The sequence below is a fragment of the Scophthalmus maximus genome, chromosome 1, assembly GCF_022379125.1.
Source record: "Scophthalmus maximus strain ysfricsl-2021 chromosome 1, ASM2237912v1, whole genome shotgun sequence".
In the NCBI taxonomy this organism is placed as follows: domain Eukaryota; kingdom Metazoa; phylum Chordata; class Actinopteri; order Pleuronectiformes; family Scophthalmidae; genus Scophthalmus; species Scophthalmus maximus.
In genome coordinates, this window is record NC_061515.1 from 28,720,703 (window position 1) to 28,734,292 (window position 13,590).

Genomic DNA, 13,590 nt, shown 5'->3' on the forward strand with positions numbered 1-13,590 from the left:
AAATAGGCTTTGATGCATGTTCAGGCTCACGGCGTTACTTGCTGCAAAAACACAACAGGAAAGGAGAAAGTTTTTCTATGTGGTCAGTGGGAAGTTGATCATTCGCAACTTCATGAATCTCTTTCCAGAAGAAGGGATTCGTTCTTCTCATTTTAAACTGTTGTGTGTGGTTTTTGTTTTTTTGGGGGGCTTTTTCTCAAAATGAAAAAGAAACATCTTGGGGCCAAGTTGTGCTCTTATTTAAATTTCCAGCAAGTCTGCGAGGCAATTTTCTGTCCCGGCGTTTCTGTTTTTGAACTTTCCGAAACCACCAACAGACTCTTTAACAGCCTTTTCGATAATGTGACTGTTGAACGATATCGAATGTGACATGAGAACTGGTCTCTGTGTATCAAACGCCGCGTTCAAATCACTCGCAGCTCTGCAAGTTTCCTCGGCTCTCGTACATTTCAAACACCCGTGGGCTGTTTCTCAACCCTGTGCGAGCGGAGCGGTGTCAAGTGTTCTCACAGCCACAGCTGAGAAAAGAGACAAATGCTTCTAGCATTCAAGATCCCCCCCCCCCCAAAAAAAATATTAAAGAGACACTGACAGGAGGAGAGTTTTTTTGGATGTGGCTGACTTCCTCAGAGTTGTTGACGTTGTTCACATTCCTCGGATCCCAGCCAGGGGGAAAATGTCCCACATCCAGCAAGAGGATACCTTGTGCTTGCTATCTGTGCTCGTGTCACCTCAATGGAAGCGGTAGTCCGTTTTGAACACTGCCTCAGTTGCCTTGGTGACACCGATGATTGTCTTCTTCTTCTTTGTCCCCAGAACAGTGGGTCACTGCAGCTCACCGTCTCGTCCTCAACAATGGAAATAGGATCAATGCACGGGCAATGGACATCATAATGTTGGTAGTTTTCCAAGCATGTTATTTTGTATCATGAATATAATCGAACCACCACAGAAACGCCAGTGTAATGGCCAAATTATGATTGGGGGTTAAGATATGCATCAAGCCGAGTTAAGATATGCAACAGAGTAAAAACTGTTCACGTCTGTTTGGTGTGAATGCAGCATTCGTGATTTTACGTCATTCTTTAAGAGACTAAAATCACTTGGAAGTTGAGCTGCGACGATTAGCCAATTAATTGATCAGTCTGTCATCAGATCCACTGATTTATCAATTAGTTGAAAAAAGTATGCAAACCCCCTTATTCTCTTGCCGCTGCTTACTTGAACTGAAATGAAACAGTTGGGATTTTCGTCAAAGCAGTTTGCCTTCAGTTCAGTGATGTGCAGCGGGAAAGCCAAGTGTGTTGAGGTTTTTTCTCCAACCCTCTCCACCAAGTGATTTCGTTGATCAGCATTATAGGAACTGATCAATACAATCTACTGGTGTCGTGTTCTGCTGGACTGGAAACTTGCACGCGTTCACTGCACAAGGTCGCAGTGAAATTCATCAGTGTTTGCATCAATATATCCATTCTGGGGAAGAAAAGAAAAAAACATCCTTCAGGAAGAAAAAATAAATGTGAAGAAGCACAGAGCAACAGGTGGATGCTGATCAACAGTGCCTCAATGCCTCACCCAATATCTGGCGCTGTATTGCTTGTCGGCGCATAATGTAGCGAGCATGACGTATAGGTGTTGTTTCAGATTGGTTTCAGAACAGTTCTTTTGACTTCTCTGAAGTGCAGCTGGTTACGATCGATGCCAAATGACCAAATAAGGCATTAGCATCAAATCCTCCGGGTTGAGAAAATGTCCCGTAGGTCATTTGACCTCTGGGGTCAATGTGGTGTCAGCTGATGGAAATCATCACGGATGGCGATGCCTCTGCTATCGTCTTCTCCAACTAACCGCTGCAGTAGATTTTACCCAACTTCTATTCTCTTTGCTCATCCTCCTCCAATTCCTGTGATTAACCCGAATGCCATTCAATATCTCCTTTCCACCAGCTGTCACCGTGGGACCCTGGATCTGTGCTTCGAGCTCCGCCTCATACGACCCCAGGGTACGAAGAGCAACAGGTAGGAAGCATTCACCATTTACCACAATGAGCTTTCAGCGTTAACCTCATGGAATTTGTTGGTCCGTTCTGACCCTTTTTGCTAATTGCTATTGAGTGGGGCTTAAAATCTCGGTTTACTATCTTTGATCAGACATCGAATTTGCTTCTCCGGGTTCTAGTTTTATCTGGATCAACCTAAGTCCCTTCAGCTGTTTCAGTGTAGTTAAGTCATTAGCCCTTAGGGAACGACAAGTCTTCGAGGAACTCATGTTTGCATATTCTGACACTTTTAACACTGGCAAAGGTGCAAGTAGACGTTGGCTTTTCGAAGGAGGTTTTGAGGGTAGGAGACCAAGGCAGGATGTCAAATGCCAATAATCTGAATTGTTGGAAGGCGTAGACTGTAGATATACGGAGCTGGATCTAGTGCAACTGTAGGCAAGGTAGATTTCATAGAATTCACCGATGCCCTTGAGGCTTTGCAGATTGAATGTCAAATAGACTAAATTGTACAAAAAGAAAATTGAATAAAAACTGTATGTAAGTTTGCGCTAAAAGTGAATCACTCTCTCATTCCATTTGACACGATCTGACAGTCAAACTGTGAACGTGTAATTTAAGATTGGAACTTGCGAAACAATTAAAAGTTGGCGCTGTCCCCGAGCCTTCGGAAAGAGCACTATCTCCTTCCGCTTCCTCAATCAGTCGGTCTCCCTTAATGCCTTCCCGGGCTGCGTTGCTATTCATAGCATGTGTGTCGTAGAAACGGAGTTCTCTGATCAATTATACGTGCCTGTCAAGATAACTTCATTAATTATAATGTTGTTTGCATGGGCCTTAATGCATTCCAGTGCACTATAGAGACTTCAGAAGAGATGGAAGGCCAATCAGGAAGCTTCTTCCGTGTAGGATAATTATGTATTCTTCAGATCTATTAAGATTTGTTAAGTATTCAGAATCTTATCAAATACTTATTTAAAGTAATATTTCTGACTTGTTTTCTCATGAGCAATGAAAAGGTCACTTTTTCAAGTTAGGGAAATGAGCTGAAGGTTTTCCTAAGTCTCTGAACTGTATACACACTCTGCTTTGGGAAAACGGCCTCGGCCAAAACTGCTGACTAATGCAGCAGGTCCCTGCAGACACACACCCACCCACACACACACACACACACACAGACACACACACACACACACACACACACACACACACACATACTCTCACACTCACACACCCATGCACACAAACATTTGAGTCAGCGCTGCCCCGCAGTCTGCATCGAAAAAGAAAAAAAGCCCCTCAAGTGATAAGCTTTGGCGAGAAGAACAAGGATTCCAGTGCTAATCTCCTAAACATGATTTTTCATACTGCTTTGCACAACATGCATCCGGATTAAAGACATTCTATTAAAGAGACAGGGCTTAACATATAGAATGGGAGGAGACGCCAGCTTTACTCGGTTGGGCCTGAGCTGTCTGAGCTATAGTTCAACAAACCCTCCTTTCCTTTTTTTTTTCTCCAAGTGCATTTGCTCAGCTGTACGCGCCGTGGGATGATCCCACCAAGTACTAAAACATGGATGGAAAAATTGATTTTCTAAAGTTTTACGTCATTAATACAAGGATATCTAGCTGTTAGCCAAAGTCGTATCTTATGAAAAGCCTGTTTGATTCTCCTAAGAGAAAATAAAAACCGAAAAGATTTAACATAATTTGAAGTGTATTTATAGCATTTTCTGAGCAACTCCTCCTCCTCTGTTTTGTCTCTTTTGGACCTTGAAGTGGTTGTTACATCCTAAAATGGACAAACTAATTGCTCATCCTGAGAGTGTGTCTCTGGCAAGAGGGGATCAAAGAATGCCTTTCGGTTATTATCATCTTCCCCTCACAGGTCAGCAGGAGTTGATTTGTTCTCCCGCGTTGCGACCATATGTTAAATGGGCTGCAGTCGATATCCTCCATTAGAAGATGGGCTTGTGCAGCGGATTGTGTGTAGTCTTCATGAGCATAATTTGAATTGAAATATTTTCCGGCTGATGGAAGATGTGCCTTGGCATGCCCATGTGCAGCACGTGGCACATCAGTGACATTAAGCTTTTTATGTACTGTAGATAATACGATCAGCTTTTTTAATACAAGGACAACAAATATCTTCTATTTATGTGAAGATATAGCATAGCAAATTGAAATAGCATTTTTGCTGAATTATTTATACCTGAATGAAATAAAAGTCACAGAAATAGATAGACGAAAGGATAGGAAGAGGATACATGCGGGAAAATATTGCGACTTTTACAGAAATACGAATCCCTGACAGAAAGAGAAATGGTGCAGAGCGGGATGTAACATGTTGCAGTCCAAGTCAAGACGTTGCACAAGCTTGAATGTAATTTACTACAGAACATAATACAGTTTGGGAGAAAGGAGCTCTGAAGAGTATCGGATTACACCGACCTTTACACCTGGGGGCAACGTATATATATATATATATATATATATATATATATATATATATATATATATATATATATACATATGACAATACGCAGTAAATGAGCTGCTGGTGCTCGCACAGTTTATAAACTACTACTACTACACACATTTCTCCGAGGCAGTAATAATCCCTTGACTGTTAAACCTGGAGGTGTAAAGCCACAAAAGCCCAGATGGTGTATTATGGCTAACTGCAAATCGGAGGTGCCAGTGGAGGCATGGGGAAGCTTTTATTCATGTTGTGGCAGCCATTATGCCAGAGGGCTAGCTAGCTAACGAGCTAATACTGTATAGTCTACTCCGCTTGTCTTGGCCCTTGTACCAACAGAACTTGCACTAAACAGTTTTACTGTAGCAAATGTCTTCTCCCTAAACCTCAATTAGAGAATGTACAAAGGAAGTCAGCCAGGTCGGATACATCAGCCGCTTTCAGGAAGGTCTCAGTCTCTCACATTGTCGACTCGGTAGTTATTCTAAGGGATGGCTTTCCATCTGCGGGGCCTCGCTGTAGTCACGCTGTAATGCTCCCAGGTGGCCATGAGATCAATAACTGATTCCTGCTTCTGAAATCTAATTTTCCAGAATCAGAGACTTCCCGTGAGAGGATACTAGATTTATATCACTGCAGGGAATAAGGCACATGATAGGAAATGGCCTTAACGCAATGGCATTGGCAAAAATACTCTAATACTAATACTACTTCTAATATCCAACCAGTTATTCATCAATGTGGAACCGGCTTAAAATATGACAGTGACACTGGGTCGGTTCATAGTCATAGAGTGAGCGGGTGCGGGGATGTATTAAGTAGCAGAGGATATCAAGTCAGCTGTCTTTGAGAGAGTGATCCACGCAGAGGCTGACTCGCCTCAGTCGTACTCAATGATCAGTTTTGACTGGGTTGTGAACGCCATGTGCGCTGGTGGCGCTCCTCATGCTTCGAGTGATGAGTCACCGTGCATCGACTTTGTTTCCAGGCTGCCCTACTTCTGCATTTCCTTCCACTTTACTTCGCAAAACAAACAGGAGCGACGACGGGTCTGGCTGCTGCAAAGCTTCAAATCAGGATTCCTCAACTCCTCATGTTCACCGATGTACACACAGTGATTATTGAGCCCCGGGACTTTCAAATGAGGCGACCGACAGGTTAATGCAGCGGGAGAGGAAAAAGAAAGTTGGAAGGGGATTCGCAGTCACCTTTGAAGCATGCCTACAAGTATTTACTGACTTTTAATTAATGTGGCTCTCAAAACCCTTTTGGTGCATCTGATTTGCAGCAGCCCAGGCCCATTTCGCTACCATGACCACCACAAACAGTGGAGCGGCTCAAAATGTAATTGGCATCCGCAACAGAGGGGGAGAGGGAGAGGGATAGCATATAATTTCCATGACAGATTACGCAGGTTGCCTCTTACCTACAGTATATGACGAGTAATAACAGATACAGCGTTGAGGTTATGAATTGTTTTTCGGCTAAAGTGGCATAATGGGAATCTTATGTGAACCTGTTTTGTTCTAATGGGGATGTTGCCCCCCCCCCCTCTGTTCAAAGAGCAAAGTAATTATTCCTTCTTCCACCTATTCACAGCAGCTCATAGCTCCCTATCAGACGTATTTCCGCCCTTGTACCAGAAATGAACTCATTAACTCTGGTTTTTGACAGAAACTCTTTATTGTCTCAGAGGTACAGATAACTTCAGCTTTTTTGGAATGTGTTATACTCGTAACCGTGGATGATTAAGTCGAGGAACCGTAGTGTCCAGGATCTCATACAAGAAATAAACAGAAAAAAATTTATTACAAAATGTGCGTTTTAATATCAAGGCCTTCAGGACTCATATTCACACGTGCAGCTCGCCTAACTTTCATGTGTTCAGCCATGAACTAAGGACAGGGAGGTTTAAAGTGCAATTAAACGCAAAAGCAGTCTATTTCAATGAGTCTGAATGAATATGTTCAAATTACTGAACGGGGTACATAAACTCGAGCCACGAGGACTCGTAGGTGAGAAGTGCTGTTCTCGTTCAGTGCTACTTTATTGCGATTCTGAGGTGGTAGTCTTTTGTATTCTCCCAGGTTGTTGATGCACTTAACCAAAGGGATTCTTCCAGGTGGGGAAACGTATGCAAAACTGTAAAAATCACATCACAAGGGCATAACTATCTCGCGATCTTTCAAAAAACTCCTAGATCCACATCTGGAACCAGATCCGTCCCAAAATGTGTTCACCTTCTATCATGCCAAAGACCTTTCATTGATAACATTTTTCAAGCTAATCCATTCATAACTTATTGAGTAATCCTTCTAACAAACCGACAAACGGAACCAATCACATAACCTCCTTGGCCGATGAAATTAATTTTAATAATATAGATATGGTTTTAAAATAGATTGAGATTGGTAACGGTATTGCTTAAAATTATTATCGATCAAATGTGCTCAGCAAGCTATAACCAAAGTTACCAAATATGCATCTTTATGTCTGATTACCACAATTAATTATAATTAATGAAAAATTTTATATAAATAGGTAATTTTATACATTGATTCTGATTTAGCAGATCATCGACCCCTACGGGCCCTGGACCTGTGACTTGTAGGCCAACATGGCAAAACCATTCAAAGTATAGGGGAAATTAATGTTTTAAGATTATAATGAATTCGCATTATGTGCATGAATTATCATAAATAGATCTATCTTAATATGCAGCATTTCTCAGATTATAATGCACCCGCGTGGAATTCCTAGAAAGAGCTCCAGGTTTGGTAACAAAGGTGAGAAAACAGCAATTTTCTATAATTTCCTCACCTTGAAATTACATATCACACATGCAAAAATATTTTGATTGCAGAAAAATAAAACACTCAAGGCGTCAGAAAAACAAATCAATTCACTGAGTCCTGATTCAAATTTTACAAGGCATGGTTTCCCCCCCCCCCCAACTGAAGCAAATACATTAATTAATGTTTTTTTTTAAATCTTCTTTAGAGTTTCCTTTACCAGCTTTCCACGCCGTGGGATAATCTGAGCGTGCAGAGCAATGCTATATCTCACCATATGTGTTTGTGTGTGTGTGTGTTTGTGTGTGTGTGTCGCCCCCCCCCCCCCTCATTAAATCTGGGTTTGGGAGTAGAAGCCCGCAGTATATCATGTTTTATTTATGGCGAAGATGTGTCGGCGCTGCTCGTCTTCAGCTCGGGCTTTTTGATCTTCTTTCATTAGAGGATGTTCAATATTTATCAGAGCGGTTTCCCATTATTCTGCCCATGGATAAGTCCGACTCTTTTACCACTTCAGAGTCGGGCAACCATCTCGGCTCTCTCCCCGGCACACATTTGTTAGGGAAACGATACCGTTATGCCCCTGAAATGCACATTGTGAAAGCATTTGACCAGATGCTTGTCGTGTCATTGGACATTTTTCATCTCTTTGGACTCTTTGCGCCATAGTCAAACTAAACCACTGAGAGAATATTAAAATGCTTGACTCAATTGAGCCATCTCCGGAGCCCCAAAAGTTGGATCACATTATTTGAGCTGGTGTCCAACAAATCCACGGGGTGATGCAGTACACGTGTTATATCTCCTTAAGGCTCCGAAGACACATCTAATGTTTACGCTGAATATCCATCTTCTCAGCTAGATCGCTTCTGTTTGTAAGCATCTTTCTGTCCTTTCACAGACCAAGTTCGGAGTGAAGTGTTTTTCTCACCCTACAGACTGTAGAGGACATTTTTTTTCGAGAACAATAGCTTGCCGCCAGGGATACAAGGCCAGCTTGTCTTTACCAACCCTGCCTCCACCAGGGAAGTCGACGCCTCTCTCTAGTTTTTGTGATGCGGTAAGGTCGCCCCTCATTGGTGCGAGCCGTTGCCAGTCAGTCTGCCGTGTTGGTCATCAGACCCAGCTCGCCAGTCTGACAGCGGGGCCACGCCTGTCAGCCCCCAGCTGAGGTCGAGCCTTTCAGCGTGCCGCTGCAGGCCAAATGTAAAATTGCGACCCCGTGGCGGGCTATGAATGGAGTGCTGGTTCCACCGTTCCTTGTGACAGGAAAGAGGGGCCATTACAGAAAGCGACACAAGAGCTCCTGGTTTTTGTTGAGTTGCTGCAAATGGACAGAAAGTGTGAAATGAAATGTGTGTGTAATGCCAGTGCTGATGGAATAGCTCTGGGACTTATTTGTGAGGGTTTGGTCAAGTGGCAGCCCACTGTCGCGTCACCCACTGGCTTTTGAAACTAGAAGTAAGTAACCACCAGCACAGTACACTTTTTCTCTAAATTGACCATCATTTCCAGAATTAACATTATGCTGTATTGAGGAAGACTTGGAACTAGCGATAGAACCTTAAACTCCTCAGTGGAATGTTGAATGATGCCATAAATCAAGTTAAAGGAAGTTATTTTTTATAGACTTCTACAGAAACGGACTTCTTTTTGCAACCAGGGGAGTCGCCCTCTGCTGGTCATTAGAGAGAATACGGGTCTCAGACACTTCGGCGATGGCTTCACTTTCCCGACCCGGTGACTATACGTCTATAGGGTCTTTGTTTTTTGCTCAGTGTGAAAAGGAAAATGTGTCTTGTGATACAGCTACAAGAGGGACTTGATCAAATCCTTCACGTTTAATTGGATTTCAAGTATCATACCTTTGTTTTTGCACTTTATTTTTTCTTTCTAGACCACATGTGCCACGTCTAAAACCATAGCTCCTAAGTTTCGATCAATGTGAGCCAAACTCTCCACCGGCTCGACTACAATGAGCAGTCAGGGCCTGCCATCATTTTTATCAACGAACTCGGACACTGAAATGTATGAGGGGGGAAAATGTGAGATCTGCGATGTGTATTACACCGTCCATTGTGCTTGATGTGCATGTGTGTACGCCGGTGGAAACGAGCTGTGATCCAATCATTGCCCTGCAGTACGTACGCTCAGCAACTCTATCGGGATACCTTCAAATTAGGCCGTTAAAATAGTACTATTTAATTTTCTTAACACCACAGAATGAATACTGTCTCTCACTCGCGGCCAGACGATAAAGGAGATCGCATACATTTGAGATTTACATAATCTTTAATCATCCCTATTTTGGAGATAGGATGAGCACTTTAAATTCTAAAAGCTTACAATAACAACTTGACTTGTGTAGGTGGAGACAACTAGGCTCAGATGTAATGCTGCAGCTGAATGTTTCCCCTCTTGCATTCAGGCCAAATTCTACGCATGTCGAACAACACGAGAGCTGCCGGAAGCAGTTGTGTTCTTGGGAAGACAGTAGGTTGTGGCGATGAATTATAATCAGTTGAATTTATGATCACACAGAAGGTCTCCTGTAGTTCTGTGGCGCGACCAGGTAATCAGCAGATTAGCAGGCAAATTGAAAAGGCATTCCTGAGAAAAAGGAAAAGTCTCGCCTGTAGGCTTAAATCTCCGTCCCGCTCATCGCCTCCCTTTCAAATATTGAAAAGCATGTGGTAGCAGCACAAAACGGAGGCGAGACAGACAAAAATAAAATGGATCTAACCCTCAGCAGTCGGTCTCAGATGTCTCAAAGACTTTCCGGTGTTCGCACGCCAACTCCTTTCCTTTTGCGGATAAAAAAGATTTGTTGATTACCCCACGAGAGACACAAGTGTGCACCACGCAGCAGAAATTTCCTCCTCTCATATCTCACGTCAGCTACTTCTCATGCAGGGAACCCTTCAGATCTGTTCTCCATGCCCCCGGTTCGTTCTGGGGGGGGGTAGATTTCATTAATTGCAAAGCCGAGTCTGTCTGGATCACTCAACGTGTAGTCCGACGGCAGCTCCAATGCTGAGAAACATACGTTCCTATTGCCATGTCGATGAAATTAAAACAATGTATAATGGTGTGTTTTTTCATGCATAAATTCATGAATATATATATTGTCATGGGTCCAGTTTGAGTTGGTGCTGTATCCTTGGCATGTCGTGTACAGAATACCTGACGGCGGGTGATTGAGGGAGCGCTCGGATCACAGATGGGACACCCAGGCCCTCAACTGAATAACTGCTCGTGTCAGATGGAACCAAAATGATGTTTATTGCCCTGCATCAAATTACCGGCGCCAATATCGTAAGAAGAAGAAAAAAAAAATGCACGCTGACGTACAGTTTTCATGGCAGAAACCAGAACCAGAACTACAAACTTCTACCTTTATATTAATAGCAATTTTGTCCAAATATGTACTCAAATATACGCCAATTTTTACTTATTTATTAGCAAATGAAAATTTCAAAAGTCATATTAATAAAGCCGATGCTGTTTTCTCGAGGACTTTACAGCCGTAAAAATGAAAGGATTTACAAGGCCTTATCAGAGGTTAATGAGTCCTTGTTTTCATTTAAGACGGCTGGTGGTTGAACTAAATGCTGAGGAGGAGACGTTTTGTTTTTCATATTTTATTTAATTTTTTTTTAATTTTCCCCCAGCCAAGAGTTGATGAGGCAGTAAATTTCATTTAGTGGTCTGCCCGGCGACTTTACAGCTTTTGTGATTGAACTTCGGGTTTAGAGGAAACAGCTTGTCATCAATTAAAAGCCCTCATCTGATACACAAGATAGTCCCGGAACAGGGTTCCATTGACTAAACGAGAACAGACAAGGCCCCCGTCTCCGCCCCCCTCGGCCGACGCACGCAGATCTGTGTGGTTTCCACGTCCACTCAAGGCAACCAGAGGTCAGGCCTGGAATCTAATGAAGTGGCAATTTCATGGGACAAATTGAGTCTCAACACCAAAAACTCAATTTGACCGTATGCAGGCTACGGCAGCTGAATGTCCACAGATGATTATGCCACTTCCCTGGTACCCCATGAGACCCGGTTGATGTGATTGTATTTGAAGGAGCTCAGATGTAGACACTCATATGTAACGTGAGAGAGTCATTAGACTTAATTCAGTGCTTTCCAAATCAAATTTAATTCAATTTAACTTCTTATTTGCTTTTTGCCAGTGCAAGCATACTATGCGGATATTATTATGAGTTGGTAAATAAGCTGATCTTCAGACTTGTTGCACAATAATCCCCGTGAGAGCCACTTAGATGAGGCAGCAGACCCGATAGCAAGCTGTGGACGCATTTACAAACCCGAGTAATGTCAGAAAAATAATGCAAAATGATTATTTTAATGACCCAAAATACCCAATCTACCACAGTCGAGTAAGAAACAGGATTTACAGCACCGACGGGGACAGAACTTAGCTTAGGGTCAATGGAGCAACATCTTTTGGAGTAACTTGAAGGAATGGCCTCCATTAGGGGTCTCACACGTCTTGCTTAAGGACCCTTTTGCAGCATACATTTCCAGTATACATCAGGTGGGAGCCATCTGAGAAGCCGCGGCTTCCGATCAATCAGACTTTGAAGTGAAAGGCGCCCGGAGGGAGCAATCAAATTCCCCCGCGGAAGGAGCCGCGATACGGGCCTGGTTCCTGCGAAGCGGCGCGAACCACTTAGCCCACAAAACCACCTGCTGAACAAAAGTCAGATAACGTCTTAATCATTGGCGCTTCACCATCCCCCCCCGCCCCCCGACACTTCAGTTCCCGCAATCATCAAGTCATTGGGGGCATTTTGTTTTTGACCGAGTGCTCACAGATCATTGTGAAGCACATATGTGAACCGCCCGACCTCCACCTCCACAAATTAGTTTTGCCTGATGCAGCTCTCCCTCGTATTGATCCCGACTGTCTGGTGTAGACGGAGAGGGAGTGAATGAATGGCTTCGCCTCGCTCACTCCTTCTGATCTCTGTAACCATGTTTGGCGCGGTACTTTGCTGCAATTACATTTGAAATTTGTCAATATACATAACATCTATCACACATTTCCCCCCCCCCCCTCCTCTTTTCAACAATGAGCAGTTCTCCAAACTATACATTTGAATCACACCCTTCTCTTGTATTTCAAACAGCCTCAAACCATTGTAGTAGATTATATCTGCTCCTGTTCGATACAACAACAGCATAATTACAGATATTAGTGCATTAGTTGGTATTTTCCTGATGGAGGGGTTGTTTAGGATTGTAGCACATGAGATTAAAAGTCGGATGTGTCCCGGTTCTGCTGTAGGAATTTTGTTTTTTATAAATTCCTGTGATTAAATCCACATTTGTCCTCCCCGCTGTGACGACACGTAACAAATTGGATTATTCACACGAGACAGTGGTGATAATGTTTGGCGTGACCACATTTGCACCAAACGGGAAACAATGCAAAGTAAAAGCCCGAGATCCGTCCCCGATTTAGTCCCGACAAGCGCGTTGCAAACACGCAAAATGGATGTGACATTTCGTTTGGTACTCGTTTCTGTGCTCGGCTGTCAGCTTCCGTTTGCCGTCGGGTCCGGGCGACGTCCTAAAACAAACTCCAACAGTCAACCAGACAATGAGATGCAGCATGTGTGATCCTTTTTTTTTTTTTTACATTGTCACATTCGTTTATATGTGGCGTTTAGTTTGACCAGCAAAAAATCCCCATAATGGCACCTGCTGCTCTGCCATCGCTGCCGGCAGGATTGGAGCTAATTTGATGGGCGTGCAGTTAAATTGCTGGCACCTTCGGCCGAACGGTATAAACCGATTTGAAATACTGTTAGAGGCTTTTTTACAACTTATCAAACCCTCTACACTAACCACTTTGCTGAAAGCGCAGTAATCATGGTGCTGTACCCTGTAAATATTGGTAATTTTATACTAAGAGGTTGCAGCTATTTCGTTGATGAGGTAATTATGGGCGTTTGATGATTTGTCTACGTGAAAGACAGTTTTTTTCTTCTTCTTCCACCAGTGACACATTGATTTTCCTCTGCATGGGGCTGCCTGTATTGATGGCCAATACATCACAATAGTGTACATCACAAACATATTTGTCCTCGTACTTTGCTGCAATTGCATTACAAAATTTGTCAATATACATATCCCGCATTTCCTATTCGAAACGATGAGCGATGAATATGAATTTTCCTCATTCCTCGGGTCACTCTGTTGTCTTAACCCCCGATCGAAATTCCTTTCTAACGTATCTGACTGCTGCACTTCCGATTCCTGCAAAGCGCAGGCCACTTGTTCATCCTCCCT

General features: G+C 43.1%; 1 long non-coding RNA gene across 1 annotated transcript in view; it reads left to right on the forward strand.

Annotated features, from left to right (window-relative positions):
* The first annotated feature begins 1,942 nt into the window (after nt 1-1,942).
* LOC124850873 overlaps nt 1,943-13,590 on the forward strand; it is a 282,046-nt gene continuing 270,398 nt past the window's right edge. The window contains exon 1 of the long non-coding RNA XR_007031952.1: nt 1,943-2,018. This is a non-coding gene — a long non-coding RNA (uncharacterized LOC124850873). The remainder of the gene's footprint in view (nt 2,019-13,590) is intronic.